This window comes from Lissotriton vulgaris, chromosome 5, assembly GCF_964263255.1.
Source record: "Lissotriton vulgaris chromosome 5, aLisVul1.2, whole genome shotgun sequence".
NCBI classification, from domain to species: domain Eukaryota; kingdom Metazoa; phylum Chordata; class Amphibia; order Caudata; family Salamandridae; genus Lissotriton; species Lissotriton vulgaris.
This window is the reverse complement of record NC_141693.1, coordinates 617329197-617342391: the sequence shown is the minus strand read 5'-3', so window position 1 is coordinate 617342391 and position 13195 is coordinate 617329197.

Here is a 13195-nt window from a genome sequence, read left to right as displayed (position 1 = left end):
TGGTACTTGGCAGGGATGCTGTAGCCGTTGGCACACACTCGCATTCCATGATGGTTTCTATCACTGCTTACATGCCAACACAGCAGAATCCAGAGGGGAAACTTTAGAAGTTTAAGACTAAAAATATCTTTAGTCCAGTTTCTCCTGCCTGAAACTGCCCCTACTTCAATAAATTCCCCAATTTATTTTTCTAAATCTCCCTTTTTCCAACTTGTGACATATTGTTATATCTGTAGTGTGCCAAGGAGGCAGCCATAGCCATAAGCACACACACATACACGTTTCTTGATGCGGGGCCCAGTGGCAGGGTATAAATGAAGAACGTCTCAGCACATGGGCTTCGATGCTGTACTACCTGACCAATATGTCCATATCTTCTTTGCCAGGCTGGGTCAATCCACAAATTTCTAAAAATTTACAAATTACCCCTCACAGTACAACCCGGGTCCCCCTGGCATCATTGATGTTTGGTTGATCCATAGCTGAGACCATCCCCATTTCCCCAAACTGGTCAGTGACACACCATGATCTGATCCTCAGTCAACAACGGAGGCGGGAGAACAATGAAGCTGCAAGCAAAGTAAGAGGGTCAAAACAGAATAACTGACAGGCATAAGACATCGTATTAATCAAAAATCGACTTATAGCTGGCAAGTGCCAGGTACCCCTTGTACCTGAACCATGCACTGTCATTAAAGGGAGGAGCACAGTGATCACTGCCCAGAGGAGAAGAGACGTGGTAACCAAGAACACGCCTTTCTTCAAAAGATGGTGACAGCAAAGTGAGACCTAGAGCTCAGAACCAGCCACCATTCAGAGCTCTGAGATGAGTGAGTGGGACAAGTGGACTTATCCACCACTGGATGTCAGCCATCGAGTCATATTCTTACATTGAAGAGCCCAACAAGGCCTCATCGACCAAAACCTCCAGAGATACAACCAGCAGCACCCCCGGTGTGAGTTGATGGCCTCTTCAACCTCTGCTTGAAACCATGGCCATTCCAACAGCTACAGAACTATGCCTGGTGACTACAACTGAGGGACAGGTGTATGAGAGGACGATATGCATTATTCATCAGTAAATAACTCTATGTTTGGATGGAATGTAAAGTACTTCTGAAGCACCTGTTCCCACATGCACACATGCATCCATGCACTGTGATGCCGGGTGCAGAGTCAGTGTACAAATAAGTGACATCTGAAAGCATGGACTCAAACACAGTACAACTCAACCAAAGTGTCTGTGTTTTCTTTCCCTCAACGAGGGTAAACTCCACATTATTTTATTCTTCTAGAATGACCAGAAAGGAATGCAATAACTTATAAATAAACAACACAAAAAGGTAGGAGGGGGCCTGAGGGATTTTAAAGACCAAGACACATTCCCTAACTGAATGTAGAAAAACAAAAGAGTGTCAGAGGGTCTATCCAGTCTATGTGTGGTTCATTAAACTAATAGAACAGTGTCAGCTCATCTAACCGTGATGGAGAAAATTGTTGGATACCAGTGATCACTTACAGGATATCCATCAGTCACCACACGGAACCGCCCTTCATCATTTGGCATTCCTGTTGGCCACAAAGATTGGTACAGCACTGGCTCAAAAAGGGAGGTCAGGTGGTATAACCTCCCAAGAGTCAGGTGGCGGCCAAATAGTGGTAGAGTGTCACAAACTACCCATCAATTTATTTGGTGGGTGACTGATTTGCAGTGCTGTGAAAAGAGGTGTGTGAAGAAGGTGAGTGAAAATATATAAAATTGGGTGAGTGAGCAGAAATAAGAAAACTTTATTAGGTTCTATGCTCGCTCCACCAATATTAAAAAAGCAGCATAGGTAGATTTAACAAATATCTACTCTGGTATCAAGATGGTCAACATGTTTCAGCAATATACTAGGGACTGTAGAGTCCATTGCTTTCATCAGGACCGGTGGATGTTAGAATGCTACTGCAAATAGTGAAGTGGTGGATAAAAAACTTTTTTTAGTAACTGAATATGTGCATTACTGCAACATGAAAAAAGATCACCTGATGTTTGAGGTGTATTCCTTTATTTGCAGAAGGTATATTCGTCACTATAAGGTAAAAAAGAGAGAGACACAGACTAATACATGTAAAATGACCACATACATATAGACAAAGCATTATGTTGTATGATGTGTAATAATTTTTTACCTTATAGTGACGAATATGGACTCTACAGTCCCTAGTATATTGCTGAAACATGTTGCTGCTGTTTTAATATTGGCGGAGCAAGCATAGAACCTAATAAAGTTTTCTTATTTCTGCTCACTCACCCAATTTTATATATTTTCACTCACCTTCTTCACACACCTCTTTTCACAGCACTGCAAATCAGTCACCCACCAAATAAATTGATGGGTAGTTTGTGACACTCTACCACTATTTGGCCGCCACCTGACTCTTGGGAGGTTATACCAACTGACCTCCCTTTTTGAGCCAGTGCTGTACCAATCTTTGTGGCCAACAGGAATGCCAAATGGTGAAGGGCGGTTCCGTGTGGTGACTGATGGATATCCTGTAAGTGATCACTGGTATCCAACAATTTTCTCCATCACGGTTAGATGAGCTGACACTGTTCTATTAGTTTAATGAACCACACATAGACTGGATAGACCCTCTGACACTCTTTTGTTTTTCTATATAACTTATAAATAACCTTGTTGTACATTTGCTACACAACACTAAGAAAATATAGACATTTCAATGCTTTATTCCTACCTGAATACCTTGCAACCTTTTGAGTCTTGAATAAGGGTGAGGTTGAGTAGGTATGGAGGGGTAACACATTGACATAAGTGGAGGTTAAGATATTTTAGGAAACAACCTTTACAACACAACTTTTACAACGCACTACCATTACAACGAAACCTTTACAACGCAACATTCATTACAACGCATGACACTACAACGCATACCACTACAACGCATGTCATTACAACGCAGTCATTACAACGCATACCAGTACAACGCATACCATTACAACGCATAGTACCCTTAAACTATCCAACACTTACCCTACTGTTGCACCCCCTGGAGTTAGAATAGTAATTTTTACCCCTACACTACCCAACACTTACGCTACTGTTGCACCTCCTGGATTTAGAATAGTAATTTTTACCCCTACACTATCCAACACCTACCCTACTATTGCACCCACCTGGAGTTAGAACAGTAATTTTTACCCCTTCGCTATCCAATGCTTACCATACATGCAATGTAATGGTATGCGTTGTAATGGTATGCGTTGTAAGGGTAGTATGCATTATAATGGAATGCGTTGTAAAGGTAGTTTTTAAAAATTTGTTGTAATGGCATGCGTTGTAATTGAATGCGTTGTAATGGATGTCGCGTTGTAATAAATGCGTTGTAAAGGTATACGTTGTAAAAGTATGCGTGGTAACGTCATGCATTCAGATATTTTGGCAGGGTGAGAAAGGTATTCTGGGTGGTTGATCTCTCTAAAGCTATGGACCTAAATTTGAGTCCTACTGGAGGGAAGCATGTAATTACACGCATTCTGAGTTTTTTCTAAGTAAAGGGGAATAGCGTGGAATTTGACATTTACACAACCAGCATATGCATTGTCTGATGATTACTGGATCTTTAACCCATTCTGCCAAGTTTGATCTGTCAAAACCCAGGGTTGTGATGACATTATTGCACTCAGTAATAACTATGTCACAATTCGCTTCCTGTGCTCTCGTGCCCACCACCAGGGGGGTCACATAGTGGGACTTTCCAGTCTTCTAATAAGCTTCCAGACCCTCCCCTACATGCATATCCTGACCTCCAGCCAGTTGGACACCTATTGGGAACTGACATCCATTCCCATTCCTTGCCATGTTTTGTGAAAGCCAGCCTGCTTGTACTTGAAGCCAGCCTACTCATGCCTGAAACTCCATCACCCAGAATTCCCTGCTCCTGCTTTGTCTCCACCCCTGCAGGCCAAGAATGGGTGGAGGAATTTAGCTCACCTATGGCTGGCTGCTACTAGCCTGCTCACACCTGATGCATATGATTACTGTAAGCTCTTTTAAGCCCCAGCTCCAGTCAGGCCAAGGTTGGTCATTGTAGCTGTTTACTGGTGAGACGGATCCTTGTTTCCAGTGCTCCCTGAGTTTTTGCTGTTGTTTCCAATGTTTCCTGAGCTTTAGTTATGCCTTGTTCTTAACCTGCTGCTGTCTTCCTTGTTCCTGAATTAGCACTGCCTGCAGTGCTACCGTGACCCCCTGAGCCTTAGCATTCCTTGTTCCTGAACTGCAGCCATTTGTAGCTGTTTACCGGTGAGACCGATCCTTGTTTCCAGTGCTCCTGAGCTTTTGCTATTCTTGTTTCTTGAGCTTTAATTATGCCTTGTTCCTAACCTGCTGCTGTTTTCCTTGTTCCTGAATTAGCACTGCTTGCAGTGCTACCTTGTTCCTGAGCTATAGCTATTCCTTGTACCTGAATTAACACTGCCTGCAGTGCTCTTTTTTGCTTTGTTCCGGAGCTATAGTTATTCTTTGTTCCTGTTCCTGGGCTTCAGCTAGTTCTTGTTCCTGAATTGCACTGCTTGCAGTGCTCCTTTGACCCGTGTTTCCTGAGCTGTAGCTATGTCATCTATCTTGAACTAGCACTGCCTGTAGTGCTACCTTGTCTCCTGAGCTAACGTAATTTCCCTGTTCCTGTACCAGCACTGCCTGCAGTGCTACCTTGACTCCTCAAACTTTAGTAATTCCCTGTTCCTGAAACAGCACTGTCTGTAATGCTATCTTGTCTCCTGAGCTAAAGAAATTTCCCTGTTTCCTGAACTAGCACTGCCTGCAGTGCTACCTTGACTCCTGAAGCTTTGGTAATTCCCTGTTCCTGAACGTGCACTGTCTGCAGTGCTGCCTTGACTCCTGAGCCTTAGCTCTCTTCTTGTTCCTGCCCTAGCACTGCCTTCTATTCTACTTTGTTTTCTTGATTCCTTAACCTGCACTATTCTAGTATACCCTTGTAGCCTCCCCCTCTGTATATCATTTCCAGTCCCTGCCCTTCTTCCCATTTCCTTGGTTCCTGTTCTAGTTTGCTGTCTTTCTATTCTGATATCTTGCTTCAGGTCCCTTGTATGTGTTACCTGCTTTCTGCCAAGTGGGCCCTGTGATTTCTTTCCTTTCCTGTTAAGAACTCCTTCTTGCTAGCTCCTTGTCTATTGTACTTGTGTTTAGTTCTACCCCCTTGCTGTTACTGCCTTGCGTGTTCCTCTTTGATCGCCAGGATCCGTGGGCACAGCTGACTACCTAGGTGGTGTTTCTTGTTCACTGTGAGTATTGTCTTTGAGTTACATTTATAACATCACCATAGGTATAATCTCCACAGATCCTGCCTTTACATGCATATCCTACATTTGGGTATTTGCAGTCAGTATCTGTAACAGCAATTGTGGGTAAGAAACTTACTGAGCTTCAGTCTTACCCTGTGGAGCTCCTGAGAGCTTTACCCCACAACCCACTTTATTGTTAATGTTGTATTATATATGTATCTTGCACGTCCGTCCTGGGTGTAGTTAGTCTGAATGCTAAATTGCCTTGTGAGTGCCCTTCCTTTCTGAGTCTTACCCATCTTGTTCACTTGTACAGGTTTCCCCTTTGGATCCCTTTTTCTCCTCTGACTTCTTGTATGATCCTAGGCAGCGCTGTACTCCTCTTTTATGTATGTTTTTATACCCAGTTCCCATTCCTTGACCAAGTCCCTGACTATGTTCCCCACATAGTCACGGACAGTCCCTGACATACCAGGTGTAATAAAGTCCATAAAACTTGTAATTCTGACTTCTCCACATCAGGAGATTAGCTCTTGAAGTTTGTACAATAACCACCCTTGGCTCTACCCAGCATATTCTCTTATCCAAAAGGCAGGTAATGTAAATCCAAATCCTTTTTGAAAAATTCATATGTATTCAGACCTCATGTACCTGCTTCTGACAGCTTGCTAGATTGTAAAACACTGTCCCTTGCCTTTAAGACAGTGCACTAAGGAAATCTTTATCTTTGTAATCAGGTTCTGCTCCTGTCAAGGAACATGTCCCTTGGAAAAGTTCTTGGTGTTGATAATGTCTTTATTGTTCCATCTCTTTTTTTGTTTCCCCCCGTGGTCTTAGGGCCATATGCATCAACACATTTTCCCATAGACACAGAATGGGCAAAACCCTTTGATGCATCTGGCCCTTACTCCCCTCTGGCTAGCTCTTTGTGCTTTAGGGGAGGGTCTGTTCTTGAGTGGAACACACACCACCTTTCCCATGTATGTCCATGCCATTTCCTCTATTTCCCTGTGGTCTTGCTTCCACCATCTCTCATATTTCTCTTAGCCCGTTTGGGAGTGTGCCTTTGAGGGGGAGCATGTCAACTTTTTTGCCCCCATATTTATTCCAACTTTTACTAGACTGTTAAACATTTCATTTATATGCTTAGTTAATGCTGAATTGAACTCAGCCTTTCCCCAACATATTTATGCATCAGGGGGTGAAGTGAATTCAACTTTTACAACCAGAACTCATTATATCTATTGACACAGTTCAGATTTGCATCCACTTTCAGGTTAAGGACAATTTGCCAAAAACTAGAGTTCAAATTTCACAAATGGACATTTGAAGCAGCAGTGCTTAATTTGTCAAAGAATAAGAACCGGGTCCAGAAGTTTTGCTCAGAAGCCCACAGCGGGTGCTATGAAAGGTCAGGGTGCAGAATACCAACACTGTGTAATCTTGATCTCACCTCATGTCTCTTTAGTGCACCATCAAATACTCTCTGCCTCTTTGACTTACTACCACAGGTTCTTTTTCGACTGCCTGTTTTGTCTCCCTTTGTCACTGTTTTTCTGTCTTTCTCTTCCTCCTTCTTCAGCCGCAGTAGCTTCCTCCCCAGGTGGGTACCCGCCAATGACTATGTCACACACAGAGCTTGGTATTTCACATCTTTATTATTCAGTCTGTTACCAAGAACTCAACATTCTAAACCTGCATCCACTTCCCTACATTCAAACACCTACATCATACGGAGTCCATCAGAAGCCAAAAGGGTCCTGTCATTGATAACTCACACAACGCTACATCTCCCACTATGTTAAATGAAAAATATTTGTTTTTTAATAAATATATACAATTATAATCCTTCAATTATTCTTCATCCACCGACCCCCTGGACCCCGCGGACCCTTCGCCAACTCCATCACGGACATTATCTCCCCGCAGGCCATCGCATCCACCAACTACACCCTGCTGGGAGACCTCAACTTCCACCTCGACAATCAACTGGACCCCAACACCACATCCCTCCTGGACAACCTCCACAACATTGGACTCCGCCAGATCGTGACCGAGCCCACGCACTCAGCAGGACACACCCTCGACCCCCTCTTCACTACAGGAAACTCCATCACCTTCAGCCACACCACCAAACTCCCATGGACCGACCATCGTTGCGTCCACTTCACCTTCAGAACACCCACCATCCACAGACACCAGCACCTGCTTCCACAAAGAAACTGGACCAAAATCACCGATGACCAGCTCACCTCCTCACTCAACAACTCCACCCCAACCATCGCGGAAAACAACGACCCCAACACCGCAGCCCGAACCCTGCATAGATGGATCGCGGACAGCACCAACACCATAGCCCCCCTCAAGAAAAACAATACCCGTGCCAAGAAAGCCAGATGGTTTACCACCGAACTTCGAGAGTCCAGGCGCACATGCCGCCGCCTTGAAAAGGCCTGGAGAAACACCAAATCCACAGAAGCCCACAACAACTTCAGAGCCGCCACCAACGCCCACCATCAACTCATCAGAGAAACGAGGAAAAAAGCGATTGAAGACAGAATCTCCACCCACGCACACAACAGCAAGGAACTCTTCAGCATCATCAAGGAGTTCGCCCAACCCACCAGCGAGTCTACCGACATCCCTCCCTCTGCGACAAACTCAGCATCTTTTTCCACCACAAAATCAAGAGCATCTACGACAACTTCGACGAAGACAACCAACACACTGAACCCTCACCAACCACCCCCGACACCCGGAAACCAGCGATTGATGACTGGACAGCCCTCACCACCGAAGACACACTGAAGACAATGAAGTCAATCCACTCAGGGGCCCCCACGGACCCCTGCCCCCACCACATCTTCAAAAGAGCCGCCAACACCATCGCACCCATGCTCCGCCAAACCATCAAACACTCCCTGGTGACCGCCTCGTTCCCCGACGACTGGAAACACGCCGAGGTCAACCCCCTCCTAAAGAAACCCTCAGCGGACCCCACCGACCTCAAAAACTACAGACCCATCTCCCTGCTCCCGTTCCCAGCGAAAGTCATCGAGAAAGCCATCAACAGCCAACTCGCCACATTCATTGAAGAACACAACATCCTCAACTCCTCCCAATCCGGCTTCAGAAAAAACCACAGTACGGAAACCGCCCTCCTCGCCGCAACAGACGACATCCGCACCTTACTGGACAAAGGAGAAACAGTAGCCCTCATCCTCCTCGACCTATCAGCGACATTCGACACAGTCTCCCACCGCACCCTAATACGCAGACTCTACGAAGCAGGAATCCAGGACAAGGCCCTCGACTGGATCTGCTCCTTCCTCTCCGGCAGGACGCAGCGGGTCAGACTCCCCCCTTTCCTCTCGGACCCCACACCGATCACCTGCGGAGTCCACCAGGGCTCCTCCCTCAGCCCGACGCTCTTCAACGTCTACATGGCTCCACTTGCCCCCATCGTCAGAACCTACAGACTCAACATCGTGTCATATGCAGACGACACCCAGCTCATCCTCTCCCTATCCAACGAGCCCAACACCGCCAGATGCAACTTTCGAGAAGGCATGGAAGCCGTCGCCAAATGGATGAAAAACAGCTGCCTTCAACTAAACACCAACAAAACAGAAGTACTCATCATGGGCCCAAACCCCGACGCCTGGAGCGACACCTGATGGCCCACCGCCCTCGGAAACCCGCCAACCCCCACAGACCACGCACGCAACCTGGGAATCATCCTGGACTCCGAGCTCAAAATGGACCGCCAGATCAACTCTGTCTTATCTTCCTGCTTCCACACCCTCCGCCTCCTTCGTAAGACCTTCAAATGGATCCCCCTCGAACACCGAAAGACAGTCACTCACGCCCTGGTCACCAGCAGACTCGACTACGGCAACGCACTCTACGCCGGAATAAACAAAAACCTCATCCGCAAGCTACAGAACATCCAGAACGCCGCCGCAAGATGGGTCCTCAACCTGCCAAAACACTGCCACATCTCCCAGCACCTGCGCACACTCCACTGGCTCCCCGTCGAGGCGAGAATCACCTTTAAGATGCTCACCCACGCACACAAGGCCCTCCACGGCACCGGACCAGCATGCCTGAACAGCCGACTCAAATTCGACGCACCCCAAAGGACCCTACGATCAGCCCAGCTTTCCTACGCCGTGGTCCCCCGCACCAGAAAGACCAGATTGGGAGGCCGCTCCTTCTCCTTCCTCGCGGCCAAAGCATGGAACGCCCTTCCGCTCCACCTCAGACAGACAACATCGCTCCCCATCTTCGCAAGAAACCTCAAAACCTGGCTCTTGGACAGACCCCCTCCTTGATGGAAAGGAACCTGCACCCCCCACCCCCCCACCCCTAGCGCCTTGAGACCCTTACGGGTGAGTAGTCGCGCTTTAACAAACTCCTGATTGATTGATTGATTGTCCTGATCGTGTCTTCGCAAACTGGGAATAAACAGGAGAAGTGTCCATAATCTGCACTGGTGATGTCGGGACAACAGCAGTCAGGAAGATCTCAAGAGTATACTCAAAATGAGTCTCTGCAGTGACATCAGGATTTGACAAGTGATGAGCTAAATGTCAAAAGTGCGAGGAGTCTCGTGTGATGGACTTTCTAGGATGTTGGGCAGTCACCACGTGTCCTTTACTAGTCACAGCGTAAAATGGCTCAGCATCAAAAGGCGCATCAGATTTGTGGTACCATGGCTGATGGACAAGCGCTCGATCTCCTCTAGTGAAAGTAATGTCCTTAGCACATCTGTGCTTGTCTACATGTGCATTTATTTTCTGCTTACAATGCAACTCTCTTTTACGAGTTTCATCCTCATTGGTAGATCTTTTGTTGGTCCATTGAGGTAACTTGGTCATTATGTCTCTCCCAAACATGAATGTAGTTGTCAGATTAAGGGTCGAATAGTAAGATCTAAGGTGGGCCATTGCAAGATTTTAAGATTGAAGGAACTGTAGTGTAGTACCTATATTACCTATACAGTACCTGCGCGTTTGGATAACGTAAACTGTAGGATTGGTGGTAGACTAACTCTGAGCCCCCCCACCTAGTATGTTAGCCTGTTTGCAGTATTAATCTCACAATTCCACTAGAATCTCCTCTTATCGGGGAGAGAATAGTTTCTGGCAACCTCAGAACATGACAACCCTGATCCCCATGATCGTGGAAACAATGTACTACCTTTCGCTCAGTTACTCGTGCTCACTTAGTTTCTCTCAGAGAGTTACACACAAGAAACAGTCGGGTGTGTTACAATAAGTATTTATTGCACAGTTGTTGTTCTAGTGTAAAATATATGTGCTGTGACAACCATTAGACAGTAGCAGAGATATATGATCAGCAGTACAGTGAATATAAAAGGATAGTAAAGTTTGACCATTTTGCAATAGTTATGAATACATACATGGATATAAAATGCATGATAAAAGAAAGCATGCGTACTCCTACGATGGCTATCTAGATGCACCTAAGTGTACCTAGCATGTGAGTAGGAGTAAAGCCAAGAATCCCTCTAGGTTTAATCTACCCCTATTACCTGAAGCAAGAGAGTGTAGGTCCCCATCCTGGTCTCGAGTTGGACACCCCACAAGGGATGTTTAGACAGCTGTCAGCTCGAGTGTCTGCATGCAGGAGCCTCAGCATCTCTGGGCAGTGTGTCGGCCTGGAAGTCTTGGTTCCCCCTAGCTAACACTAGCAAGAGGTGCTGTATTTATACAGAAAGTATCTAAGGTTCCTTTGTCCCTTGTTTTTGTATTAGCCATTGCTGGGTATGAGGATGACGTATGGGATGAACAGTGTATGTAGATATGGGGAGGAAGGTGGTGTAGCCCCAGCCTAGTTTCCAAGAACCCTTATGAATATTCATTCATACTGTGTCAGTCTAAAGATGAAGTCATAGAACACCATTGTTCAGGGAAACCCTCTTCGGCACCCAGGACTAGAACTAGGTAATGGTTCAATCCTAAAAGCCTTGTTACTGGGTAGTGTAGGGGAGGTGATGTAGGTCAAAGGGTATGTTGTTACCCGGACCTAAATTAGGGTACCTATATGAAACATAACAGAACAACCCATGTCACGAAGATGCCATCTAATCTCATTATTACTTTTTCTTGAGTGATAGATTAGTGATCTTCTACCAATGGAAAACTGGAGTATTCATCAACAATCACCATCAGGGGATGTCCATTATCAAGCGGACCAAAGAAGTCAATATCAAATCTTTCCCATATATGTTTTGGCAACTCAGACATGTTTAAGGTGTGTTGAATGGTTTTCACTGATAAGCAATTACATAGGAGACAGGCCTTCAATTCTCTTTCAACTCCTTCATCAAGATGAGGAAACAAGACTTGGTCTTGGCGAGCTCGGTCTGTGGCCACGATTCCACAATTATCTGTTGTGTCAGACTCTCCCTAATAACAATTCTTGAATCTCGTAACATAATATCTTCTTGAGTAACAGACAGTTCCTCTTTGGCATTTTTGAATATCTGGTATTCCCTGTAACTGGGAAGAGGTAAAATATGCTGGTTCCAAGACTGATGTGTATTGATGTCCTTTAGCTTCAACATGCAAACCAAAGGAGTATGCGGTTCCTATAAGAGAAAGGAGAGAAGAGAGATGGGAAGAGGGAAGTGTGTGTATACCAGGCGCTGGAAAGAGAGGGTGTACTAGCACTGGGATAGCTCCAATAAGGAGCAAGGGCCCTCACACACCTGAGAGGTGTCATGCTTCATCATTGGGCAGCTGCTCGTTGGGCTGGTGCTGCAATGCCCAACGGGCCCCAGGACGGGGCTCTTTGCCGGAGTTCCTTTCTGGTTGCTGTCGTGAAGCTATGGGTGTTATGAGAGGGTTATATGTCGTGAGTAGAGGTGAAGTGACGTGAATGTGATCTAAAAATAGCTATAAGAGACTCCAAAGGTATTTGTCTTCTCTCAGCCATCTAGCTATCTTGTGCTTTAAATTACAGTTCAATTATATCTCTGCGAAGAATGACTGTGGCCAACACATTCAACATTTCGATTCAGTGTGTTTTTTTGTGGGGTAGGGAAAAATATCTTTATTGGTGGTCTAATTCTTATTTAACCAAAACAGCAAATGTTGATTGGAATATCCACTTGTTGTCTAGCCTTGTCAAGAGTAAATATCAAGCATTTGCAATGCAATAGGTCTCGCATTTGCAAGAGTTTGAGCTATTGGCATTGTGAATGACAATCCTTTTTATTTATGTGTTTTGAAAACCTGCAAGCGGTGCTAAACACACACTTTGTACTTATAGTCCTTGCTTACAAGAAGCAAGGCTGGCAGCTAAGCTTTGTTCTGGGTTATGACAAATCACGGGCGGCGACGAATCTCCTCGCCACCTGCGATCTTCTTTCTCCTCACCTAGCAGTCATCGCCTCCCCGCTTCCACAGGTAGAGGCGTGATGATTTATTGTAGTCACCGGCAGTGCGCTTTGAGACCCCAAGAGTGTGATGCAGAGAGGGGGCAGCGTTGATCATCCTGGCTCCTACACATGCGAGGGAGCCAAAATGGCAGCACCAGTCTGATAGCGGAGGCTGTCCTGGCTTCCTGACTGCATTGGTACATTTTTGCGGGGCCGGTGCCCCCTTACCGGCAGAATACTTGGGGGGGCATAGTCCTGAGAGCCCCTCTACGACTCGCCACTTATACAGTGGTGGTGGCAGTGGCTAGAGCGTGGACATTTGGTTCTGCCCAGGGCACTTCCTTTCCCAACCACGAATGGATATGGGAGGCTGTCGCGCTCACCCTGCCCCCTCATATCAACAGCTGGTCTCCTCAACACTCCGGGTCAGTTGAACTAGTGCTGCCCTGGGTGGAATGGGTGATAGGCCATCCAGCGGC